This window comes from Triticum aestivum, chromosome 2B, assembly GCF_018294505.1.
Source record: "Triticum aestivum cultivar Chinese Spring chromosome 2B, IWGSC CS RefSeq v2.1, whole genome shotgun sequence".
NCBI classification, from domain to species: Eukaryota; Viridiplantae; Streptophyta; class Magnoliopsida; order Poales; family Poaceae; genus Triticum; species Triticum aestivum.
This window is the reverse complement of record NC_057798.1, coordinates 522661570-522674504: the sequence shown is the minus strand read 5'-3', so window position 1 is coordinate 522674504 and position 12935 is coordinate 522661570.

The following is a 12935-nucleotide window of genomic DNA, read 5'->3' as shown; positions in this document are numbered from 1 at the left end:
TCTCTCTCTCTCTCTCTCTCTCGTGTTCTTGATTTGGAACGATCTTGATGTATCGCGAGCTTTGCTATTATAGTTGGATCTTATGATGTTTCTTCCCCTCTACTCTCTTGTAATGGATTGAGTTTTCCCTTTGAAGTTATCTTATCGGATTGAGTCTTTAAGGATTTGAGAACACTTGATGTATGTCTTGCCTGGGATACCCATTGTGACAATGGGGTATTCTATTGATCCACTTGATGTATGTTTTGGTGATCAACTTGCGGGTTCCATGACCTTGGGAATCTATGCATAGGGGTTGGCACACGTTTTTGTCTTGACTCTCTGGTAGAAACTTTGGGGCACTCTTTGAAGTTCTTTTGTGTTGGTTTGAATAGATGAATCTGAGATTGTGTGATGCATATCATATAATCAAACCCACAGATACTTGAGGTGACATTGGAGTATCTAGGTGACATTAGGGTTTTGGTTGATGTGTGTCTTAAGGTGTTATTTTACTACAAACTATAGGCTTGTTTGTGACACTTATAGAAATAGCCCAATGGATTGATCGGAAAGAATAACTTTGAGGTGGTTTCGTACCCTACAATAATCTCTTTGTTTGTTCTTCGCTATTAGTGACTTTGGAGTGACTCTTTGTTGCACGTTGAGGGATTGTTATATGATCTAATTATGTTATCATTGTTGAGAGAACTTGCACTAGTGAAAGTATGAACCCTAGGCCTTGTTTCGAAGCATTGCAATACCGTTTTTGCTCACTTTTACCACTTGTTACCTTGCTGTTTTTATAATTTCAGATTACAAAAACCTATATCTATCATCCATATTGCACTTGTATCACCATCTCTTCGCTGAACTAGTGCACATATACATTGTATTGGGTGTGTTGGGGACACAAGAGACTCTTTGTTATTTGGTTGCAGGGTTGTTTGAGAGAGACCATCTTCATCCTACGCCTCCCACGGATCGATAAACCTTAGGTCATCCACTTGAGAGAAATTTGCTACTATCCTACAAATATCTGCACTTGGAGGCCCAACAACGTCTACAAGAAGAAGGTTGCGTAGTAGACATCAAGCTCTTTTCTGGCGCCGTTGCCGGGGAGGTTAGTGCTTGAAGGTATATCTTTAGGTATTGCAATTAATCTTTTAGTTTCTTGTTTTATCACTAGTTTAGTTTATAAAAAGAAAACTTCAAAAAATTTAATTGAGGGTGCCTCATATGCTTTATCTTTTTAATGTCTTTCGTGAAAATGATGGAAAGGAAAATTGTGCCAAAGTGTTAGAAGAAGAATGCATTAAAATGTTTGGCACTAAATCTTTGAATGACGAGCAGGGTTGCAATGTTGTTAGTATGAATTCTTGGAATATCCATAGTACTAATGATGATTGCACTAGTCATGATGAAAATGTCTCTTATAAGCATGTCAAATTTTGTGGAGTGCATAGAGTTTGCAGGTACACACCAAATAGGGAAGATAGATTTTGCAAGAGGCATAAGTATTTAGAAACTAAATGGTTTCAAGAGAGGCTAGATGTTTGTGCTGAAAATTTAAAATTTCTTTGCCATCCTTGTGAACTTTGCAATAAACGTGATCATTTAAATCTCCAACGCAAATTGTTTCATGATCAAATCGTGTCCAAAAATTGTGATGACTTGATTTCCCTTGTGCATCATAATGAACTTAGTTTGCTCGTGGATTATGAAGAAATGAAATGTATAACTAAGTATATTCCAGAATTTGTCCTTGATAAAATTCTTGATTTTGATCTAGAGGAAATTTATATGTATTGTGCGGTGAATTGCATTGAAAATCCTTATATTGTCAATTACATAAAGACAAGAAAACAAATAGAAGATGAAGAGGATACTAATGAAAGGGCAGAGATTTCCCAATATCCTCCTATTCTTTCTTATGATGAATCAGGTAACGAGGAGGAGTTTTCTATTCAACCAATCTCATTAATAAGGAGCTCCAAAAAAAGGACTAAACCCACACATAATGCGGAGAAGAAAAAGAAAAGACGGAGAAGCAAAGGTAAAAAGGTATCCCTCCCAAATGATGTTGATCCTACTACTCATTGTGATGATGATAATTGCTATACTATTGGTACTATCCATAATATTAATGATGAGAGTGATTATGCTTATGATATGCAAAGGCCCAAGCTTGGGGATGCTATGTTTAATGAGAATGACATGTTTGAGAATTTATTTGCTGCAATTAATGTTTGTCCCAAGCTTGGGGATGCTATGTTTGATGAATATGAAATTTCTAGTCCCCCAAGTTTTGATGAGAAAAGTTATTATGATGATAGCATGCCTCCTGTTTATGATGATTATATTGATGAAAATGGGTTCGGAAGAGTGTCAACTTCAGGAAGTAATGATCCCACTATTTTGGAAGGTGTTTAATCTTATTGTGATAATCATGAAAGTGGATTTGGAGAGGTCATGGCTTTATTTAGTGATGAATCCACTATTTTGGAAGAGGTTCCAATTGATTATGAGAACAAAGTTGCTATCTGATACGTCTCCAATGTATCTATAATTTTTGATGTATTCATGCCATGTTTATAATATTTCTACATGATTTTGGTATGATTTGGTCAGAAATAACCTGGACTGACACTATTTTCAGCAGAACTACCGTGGTGTTGTTTTTTGTGCAGAAATAAAAGTTCTCAGAATGCGCTGAAAATCAACGAAGATTTTTTTTGGAATATATTAAAAATACTGGAATGAAAATTTATCGGAGGGGAGTCCCATGGGGACCACAAGGGTGGAGGGCACCCCCACCGCCTAGGGCGCCCCCATGTGCCTCGTGGACTCTCTGTGGGCCCCCCTGACTTGTTCTCTATGCAAACCTCTCCTATAAATCGGCAAACCTCCAGAAAATAACCTAGATCGGGAGTTCCGCCACCGCAAGCCTTTGTAGCCACCAAAAACCAATCAGGAACCTGTTCTGGCACCTTGCCGGAGGGGGAATCCATCACCGGTGGCCATCTTCATCATCCCGATGCTCTCCATGACGAGGAGGGAGTTGTTCACCCTCGGGGCTGAGGGTATGTACTAGTAGCTATGTGTTTGATCTCTCTCTCTCTCTCATGTTCTTGATATGGCACGATCTTGATGTATCGTGAGCTTTGCTATTATAGTTGGATCTTATGATGTTTCTCCCCCTCTACTCTCTTGTAATGGTTGAGTTTTCCCTTTGAAGTTATCTTTTCGGATTGAGTCTTTAAGGATTTGAGAACACTTGATGTATGTCTTGCATGGGATACCCGTGGTGACAATGGGGTATTCTATTGAGTCACTTGATATGTGTTTTCATGATCAACTTGCGGGTTCCATGACCTTGGGAATCTATGCATAGGGGTTGGCACACGTTTTCGTCTTGACTCTCTGGTAGAAACTTTGGGGGCACTCTTTGAAGTTCTTTCTGTTGGTTGAATAGATGGTTATGAGATTGTGTGATGAATATCGTATAATCATACGCACGGATACTTGAGGTGACATTGGAGTATCTAGGTGACATTAGGGTTTTGATTGATGTGTGTCTTAAGGTGTTATTTTACTACGAACTCTAGGGTTGTTTGTGACACTATTAGGAATAGCCCAATGGATTGATCGGAAAGAATAACTTTAAGGTGGTTTCATACCCTACAATAATCTCTTCGTTTCTTCTCTGCTATTAGTGACTTTGGAGTGACTCTTTGTTGCATGTTGAGGGATTGTTATATAATCTAATTATGTTATTATTGTTGAGAGAACTTGCACTAGTGAAAGTATGAACCCTAGGCCTTGTTTCGAAGCATTCCAATACTGTTTGTGCTCACTTTTATCGCTTGCTACCTTGCTGTTTTTATATTTTCAGATTACAAAAACCTATATCTACCATCCATATTGCACTTGTATCACCATCTCTTTGCTGAACTAGTGCACCTATACAATTTAGCATCGTATTGGGTGTGTTGGGGACACAATAGACTCTTTGCTATTTGGTTGCAGGGTTGTTTGAGAGAGACCATCTTCATCCTACGCCTCCCATGGATTGATAAACTTTAGGTCATCCACTTGAGGGAAATTTGCTATTGTCCTACAAACCTCTGCACTTGGAGGCCCGACAACGTCTACAAGAAGAAGGTTGCATAGTAGACATCAAGCTCTTTTCTGGCGTTGTTACCGGCCGGGAGGTTAGTGCTTGAAGGTATATCTTTAGATCTTGCAATTAAATCTTTTAGTTTCTTGTTTTATCACTAGTTTAGTCTATAGAAGAAAACTACAAAAAAATGGAATTGAGGGTGCCTCATATGCTTTATCTTTTTAACGTCTTTCCTGAAAATAAGGATTCCGATAATTGTGCCAAAGTGTTAGAAGAACAATGCATTAAAATGTTTGGCACTAAATCTTTGAATGGTGAGCATGATTGCAATGTTGTTAATATGAATTCTTTGAATATCCATGATGCTAATGATATGCAAAGCCACAAGCTTGGGGATGCTATGTTTGATGAAGATGATATTTTTAGTCCCCCAAGTTTTGATGAGAAAATTAAGTTTGATGATATGATGGCTCATATTTATGATGATTATATTGATGAAAGTGGGTTTGTAAGAGTGTCAACTTTAGGTATTATTGATCCCACTATTTTGGACGGTGTTGAATCTTATTGTGATAATTACGAAAGTGGATTTGGAGAGGTCATGACTTTATTTAGTGATGAATCCACTATTTCGGAAGAGGTTCCAATTGATTATGACAACAAAGTTGCTATCTATGATGATTATTGTGATGACATGTATGCTATAAAGAATAATAATAACTATGAAACTTGTCATCTTGATTTTAATTTTCAATTGGGTTATGCCTCACATGATAGTTATTTTGTTGAGTTTGCTCCCACTACTATTCATGAGAATAAATTTGCTTATGTGGAGAGTAGTAAAATTTCTATGCTTGTAGATCATGAAAAGAATGATTTATGTGATGGTTATATTGTTCAATTCATTAATGATTCTACTGAAAATTACTATGAGGGAGGAATATATGCTTGTAGGAGTTGCAATAATATCAAGTTTCCTCTCTATGTGTTGAAAATCTTGAAGTTATGCTTGTTTTGCCCTCCTATGCTAGTTGATTCTTGTTCCGATAAGTTGTTTGCTCACAAAATCCCTATGCACAGGAAGTGGGTTAGGCTTAAATGTACTAGAAATATTCTTCATGATGCTCTCTTTATGATTCCATTCTTATCTTTTATGTGAGCATCATTGAAATCATCATGCCTACCTAAAAAGGCATTAAAGAAAAGTGTTTGTTGGGAGACAACCCAATATTTACCCCTACTGTTTTTGTGTGTCCACATGATTAAGATACTGTATTAATCATGTTTTATAGCTTTTGTTTCAATAAAGTGCCAAGTAGAACCTTTGGGAAGACTTGGGTGAAAGTTGATGCGATCTTGCTGTAAAAAACAGAAACTTTGCGCTCACGAGATTAGCTGTCATTTTTTATAGAAGAGTGCTTTTAAGTTGATTATTTTTTGCATAAGATAATATACAAATTCCTCATGTCCAACAATTAATTTCAGAATTTTTGGAGTTACATAAGTATTCGAAAGTTATAGATTACTACAGACTGTTCTGTTTTTGACAGATTCTGTTTTCTATGTGTTGTTTGCTAATTTTGATGAATCTATGAGTAGTATCGGAGGGTATGAACCATGGATAAGTTGGAATAAAGTAGATATAACACCAATATGAATTAATAATGAGTTCACAACAGTACCAAAAGTGGTGATTTATTTTCTTATACTAACAGAGCTTACGAGTTTTCTGTAAGTTTTGTGTTGTGAGGTTTTCAAGTTTTGGGTAAAGATTCAATGGACTATGGAATAAGGAGTGGCAAGAGCCTAAGGTTGGGGATGCCCAAGGAACCCCAAAGTAATATTCAAGGACAACCAAGAGCCTAATCTTGGGGATGACCCGGATGGCATCCCCTCTTTCGTCTTCGTTCATCGGTAACCTTACTTGGAGCTATATTTTTATTCACCACATGATATGTGTTTTGCTTGGAGAGTCATTTTATTTTATTAGGTTTTGCTTGATGTTTGAATAATATCCCAAGATCTTAAATTCTTAAATGTTAGAGAGTCTTCACATAGTTGCAGATTATTCGACTACTGATTGATCTTCACTTATATCTTTTGGAGTAGTTTGTCATTTGCTCTAGTGCTTCACTTATATCTTTTTAGAGCATGATGGTAGTTTTATTTTGAAGAAATTGATGAACTCTCATGCTTCACTTATATTGTTTTGAGAGTCTTTAGAACAACATGGTAATTTGCTTGGGTTATAAATTTAGTCCTAATATGATAGGCATCCAAGAGGGATATAATAAAAACTTTCATATAAATTGCGTTGAATACTAGGAGAATTTTGATTCTTTATGATTGTTTTGAGATATGAATATGGTGATATATATTAGAGTCATGCTAGTGGAGTAATTGTGAATTTGAGAAATGCTTGTGTTAAAGTTTGTGATTCCCGTAGCATGCACGTATGGTGAACCGTTATGTGATGAAGTTGGAGCATGATTTATTTTTTGATTGTCTTCCTTTGTGTGGAGGTCGGGATCGCGTGATGGTTAACTCCTACCAACCCTTCCCCTAGGAGCATGCGTGTAGTGCTTGGTTTTGATGACTTGTAGATTTTTGCAATAAGTATGTGAGTTCTTTATGACTAATGTTGAGTCCATGGATTATACGCACTCTCAACCTCCCACCATTGCTAGCTACTCTTGTGCCGCGCAAATTTTGCCGGTACCATACACCCACCATTTACCTTCCTCAAAACAGCCACCATACCTACCTATTATGGCATTTCCATAGCCATTCCGAGATATATTGCCATGCAACTTTTCACCGTTCTGTTTATTATGACACGCATCATCATTGTCATATTGCTTTGGATGATCGTGTAGTTGACATCGTATTTGTGGCAAAGCCACCTTTCATAATTCTTTCATACATGTCACTCTTGATTCATTGCACATCCCGGTACACCACCGAAGGCATTCATATAGAGTCATATTTTGTTCTAAGTGTCAACGTGTAATTCTTGAGTTGTAAATAAATAGAAGTGTGATGATCATCATTATTAGAGCATTGTCCCATGTGAGGAAATAAAAAAGAGGCCAAAGAAGCCAATCAAAAAAAGAGAGGCCAAAGAAGCCAATTAAAAAATGAGAGAGAAAGAGAGAAGGGGCAATGCTACTATCCTTTCACCACACTTGTGCTTCAAAGTAGCACCATGATCTTCATGATAGAGAGTCTCCTATGTTGTCACTTTCATATACTAGTGGGAATTTTTCATTATAGAACTTGGCTTGTATATTCCAACCATTTGCTTCCTCAAATGCCCTAGGTCTTCATGAGCAAGCAAGTTGGATGCACACCCACTTAGTTTCTATTTGAGCTTTCATACATTTATAGCTCTAGTGCATCCATTGCATGGCAATCCCTACTCACTCACATTGATATCTATTGATGGGCATCTCCATAGCCTGTTGATATGCCTAGTTGATGTCAGACTATCTCCCTCCTTTTGTCTTCTCCACAACCACCATTCTATTCCACCTATAGTGGTATGTCCATGGCTCACGTTCGTGTATTTCATGAAAGTTGAAAAAGTTTGAGATACTAAAGTATGACACAATTGCTTGGCCAAAACTAGCTTTGGGCATGATTTGAATATTTTGTGTGACGAAGATGGAGCATAGCCAGACTGTATGATTTTGTAGGGATAAGCTTTCTTTGGCCATGTTATTTTGAGAAGACATAATTGCCTTGTTAGTATGCTTGAAGTATTATCTTTTTCATGTCAATATTAAACTTTTGTTGAATCTTATGGATCTGAATATTCTTGCCACAATAAAGAAGATTACATTGATAAATATTTTAGGTAGCATTCCACATCAAAAATTCTATTTTCTATCATTTACCTACTCGAGGACGAGCAAGAATTAAGCTTGGGGATGCTGATACGTCTCCAACGTATCTATAATTTTTGATGTATTCATGCCATGTTTATAATATTTTTATATGATTTTGGTATGATTTGATTAGAACTAACCCGAACTGACGTTGTTTTCAGCAGAACTACCGCGGTGTTGTTTTTGTGCAGAAATAAAAGTTCTCGGAATGTGCTGAAAATCAACGGATATTTTTTCTGGAAAATATAAAATATACTGGAACGAAGAGTTACCGGAGGGGGGTCCCGTGGGGCCCACGAGGGTGGACGGTGCTCCCCTGCCTCGTGTACTCTCCATGGGGCCCCTGACTTGTTCTCGGTGCCAACCTCTCCTATAAATCCCCAAACCTCCAGAAAATAACTTACGTCGGGAGTTCCGCCGCCGCAAGCCTCTATAGCCACCAAAAAGCAACCGGGACCCTGTTTCGGCACCCTGCCGGAGGGAGGATCCATCACCGGTGGCCATCTTCGTCATCCTGGCGCTCTCCATGATGAGGAGGGAGTAGTTCACCCTCGGGGCTGAGAGTATGTACTAGTAGCTATGTGTTTCTCTCTCTCTCTCTCTCTCTCGTGTTCTTGATTTGGCACAATCTTGATGTATCGCGAGCTTTGCTATTATAGTTGGATCTTAAGATGTTTCTCCCCCTCTACTCTCTTGTAATGGATTGAGTTTTCCCTTTGAAGTTATCTTATCAGATTGAGTCTTTGAGGATTTGAGAACACTTGATGTATGTCTTGTGTGGGATACCCGTGGTGACAATGTGGTATTCTATTGATCGACTTGATGTATGTTTTGGCGATCAACTTGCGGGTTCTATGACCTTGGGAATCTATGCATAGGGATTGGCACACGTTTTCGTCTTGACTCTCCGGTAGAAACTTTGGGGCACTCTTTGAAGTTATTTGTGTTGGTTTGAATAGATGAATATTAGATTGTGTGATGCATATCGTATAATCAAACCCGCGGATACATGAGGTGACATTGGAGTATCTAGGTGACATTAGGGTTTTGGTTGATGTGTGTCTTAAGGTGTTATTTTACTATGAACTCTAGGGCTGTTTGTGACACTTATAGGAATTGCCCAATGGATTGATCAGAAAGAATAACTTTGAGGTGGTTTCGTACCCTACAATAATCTCTTCGTTTGTTCTCCACTATTAGTGAATTTGGAGTGACTCTTTGTTGCATGTTGAGGGATTGTTATATGATCTAATTATGTTATCCTTGTTGATAGAACTTGCACTAGTGAAAGTATGAACCCTAGGCCTTGTTTCAAAGCATTGCAATACCGTTTTCACTTACTTTTACCACTTGTTACCTTGCTGTTTTTATAATTTCAGATTACAAAAACCTATATCTATCATTCATATCGCACTTGTATCACCATCTCTTTGCCGAACTAGTGCACCTATACAGTTTACCATTGTATTGGGTGTGTTGGGGACACAAGATACTCTTTGTTATTTGGTTACAGGGTTGTTTGAGAGAGACCATCCTCATCCTACGCCTCCCACGGATTGATAAACCTTAGGTCATCCACTTGAGGGAAATTTGCTACTGTCTACAAACCTCTGCACTTGGAGGCCTAACAAGGTCTACAAGAAGAAGGTTGCGTAGTAGACATCATATAGCATGCCATTTATACCGTTTGTTGGTCTAAACAATCACCGTTGCACCACATTATTCGGTTGTGCTATTGTGTCTGACGAGACGAAAGATACATATTTCTGGCTGCTTCAGACGTTCTTCAGAGCACTTTGTTAGAAGAAGCCCAGGTCACTAATTACTGATGGATATGCAGCTATGATAAAGGCCATCAGAAAGGTACTTTCATACATTTGGCATCGTCTTTTCTCGTTGCATATTGAGAAGAACATGCAGAAACACCTTCACCATAAGTCTCTAAAGGAGTCCAGGTCTCTACTTTATTATGCCACTTCACATAAAGTCTTTGACGAGAGATGGGTAGCGTTTACCGCCAAATGGCAGTCGGAGAAAACAAAGACATGGTTATGTAGGATGTACAAGGAGAAAAGGCTTTGGGTGGCATCATATCTGTCTGGTGGGTTTTTCCTTGGTATGCGAAGTAACCAGAGAAGTGAGAGTCTGAACTCATGCCTTCACATGCATCTAGACTCCGGTATGACTATTGTTGACATGATTGTGCACTATGAGAACTGCATCATCCGGCTTTGTGAGAACGAGGCGCATGCCGATTACATGAACACACAGACATACCTAGTACCAGTTGCTACTTCTTCAGCATGCGTTGGTTTTCCCATGAAGAGGAAAGGGTGATGCAGCAAAGTACTGTATGTATTTCCCTAAGTTTTGAGAACCAAGGTATCAATCCAGTAGGAGACAACGTACAAGTCACCTAGTACCTGCACAAACAATCAAGAACCTTGCAACCAATGCGATAAAGGGGTTGTCAATCCCTTCACTGTCACTCGCAAAAATGAGATTTGATAAAGATAATAAAGTAAATATTTTTGGTATTTTTGTTATATAGATTGGGAAGTAAAGATTGCAAAATAGTAAACGAGATGCGATGTAAATAAAAGAGATGCAATATAATAGGAAAGAGATCCGGGGGCCATAGGTTTCACTAGTGGCTTCTCTCAAGATAGCATGTATCACGGTTGGTGAACAAATTACTGCCGAGCAATTGATAGAAAAGCGCATAGTTATGAAGATATCTAAGGCAATGATCATGAATATAGGTATCACATCCGTGTTAAGTAGACCGATATGATTCTGCATCTACTACTATTACTCCACACATCGACCGCTTTCTAGCATGCATCCAGAGTATTAAGTTCATAAGAACGGAGTAACGCATTAAGCAAGATGACATGATGTAGAGGGATAAACTCAAGCAATATGATATAAACCCCATCTTTTTATCCTCGATGGCAACAATACAATACGTGCCTTGCTGCCCCTACTGTCACTGGGAAAGGACACTGCAAGATTGAACCCAAAGCTAAGAACTTCTCCCATTGCAAGAAAGATCAATCTAGTAGGCCAAACTAAACCAATAATTCGAAGAGACTTGCAAAGATATCAAATCATGCATATAACAATTCAGAGAAGAACCAAATAATACCCATAGATAATCTTGTTCATAAATCCACAATTCATCGGATCTCGGCAAACACACCGCAAAAATAGTTACATCGAATAGATCTCCAAGAACACCGAGGAGAACTTTGTATTGAGAATCAAAGAGTGAGAAGAAGCCATCTAGCTAATAACTATGGACCCGAAGGTGTGTGGTAAACTACTCACGCTTCATCGGAGAGGCAATGGTGTTAATGTAGAAGCCCTCCGTGATCGATTCCCCCTCCGGCAGATCGCCGGAAAAGGCCCCAAGACGGGATCTCACTAGTACAGAAGGTTGCGGCGGTGAAAAGTTGTTTCGTGGCTATCTCTAATGTTTCTAGGGTATAAGAGTATCTGTAGGCGAAAGAAGTACGTCGGTGGAGCTACGAGGAGCCCACGAGGGTGGGGAGGGGGCGCCTACCCCCTGGGTGCGCCCTCCTGCCTTGTGGCCTCCTCGTGGAGTTCCATACTTCAACTCCAAGTCTTCTGGATTGCTTTCGGTCCAAGAAAGATCATCGCGAAGGTTTCTTTCCGTTTGGATTCCGTTTGGTATTCCTTTTCTGCAAAACTCTAAAATAGACAAAAACATAAACTGGCACTGGGCCTCCGGTTAATAGGTTAGTCCCAAAAATAATGTAAAATAGCATACTAAAGCCCATTAAACATCTAAAACAGATAATATAATAGCATGGAAAAATAAAAAAATATAGATACATTGAAGACGTATCAAGCATCCCCAAGTTTAATTCCTGCTCATCCTCGAGTAGGTAAATGATAGAAACAGAATTTTTGATGTGGGATGCTACCTAACATATTTATCAATATAATTTTCTTTATTGTGGCATGAATGTTCAGATTCAAGACAAAAGTTTAATATTGACATAAAAAATAGTAATAGTTCAAGCATACTAACAAAGCAATCATGTCTTCTCAAAATAACATGGCCAAATAAAGCTATCCCTACAAAACCACATAGTCTGGCTATGCTCTATCTTCATCACACAAAGTATTTAATCATGCACAACCCCGGTTTCAGCCAAGAAATTGTTTCATACTTTAGTATTTTCAAACTTTTTCAATCTTCACGCAATACATGAGCGTGAGCCATGGACATAGCATTATGGGTGGAATAGAATGGTGGTTGTGGAGAAGAAAAAAGGAGAAGATAGTCTCACATCAACGAGGCGTATCAACGGGCTATGGAGATGCCCATCAATACAAATCAATGTGAGTGAGTAGGGTTTGCCATAAAACGGATGCACTAGAGCTATAAGTGTATGAAATCTCAACAAAAGAAACTAAGTGGGTGTGCATCCAACTTGCTTGCTCACGAAGACCTAGGGCACTTTTGAGGAAGCCCATCATTGGAATATACAAGCCAAGTTCTATAATGAAAAATTCCCACTAGTATATGAAAGTGACAACATAGGAGACTCTCTATCATGAAGATCATTGTGCTACTTTGAAGCACAAGTGTGAAAAAGGATAGTAGCATTGTCCCTTCTCTCTTTTTTCTCTCATCAATTTTTTTATTTGGTCCTTTTATTCTCTCTTTTTTATGGCCTCTTTTTTTAGTCCAGAGTCTCATCCCGATTTTTGGGGAAATCATAGTCTCCATCATCCTTTCCTCACTGGGACAATGCTCTAATAATGATGATCATCACACTTTTATTTACTTACAACTCAAGAATTACAACTCAATACTTAGAACAAAATATGACTCTATGTGAATGCCTCCGGCGGTGTACCGGGATGTGCAATGAATCAAGAGTGACATGTATGAAAAAATTATGAATGGTAGC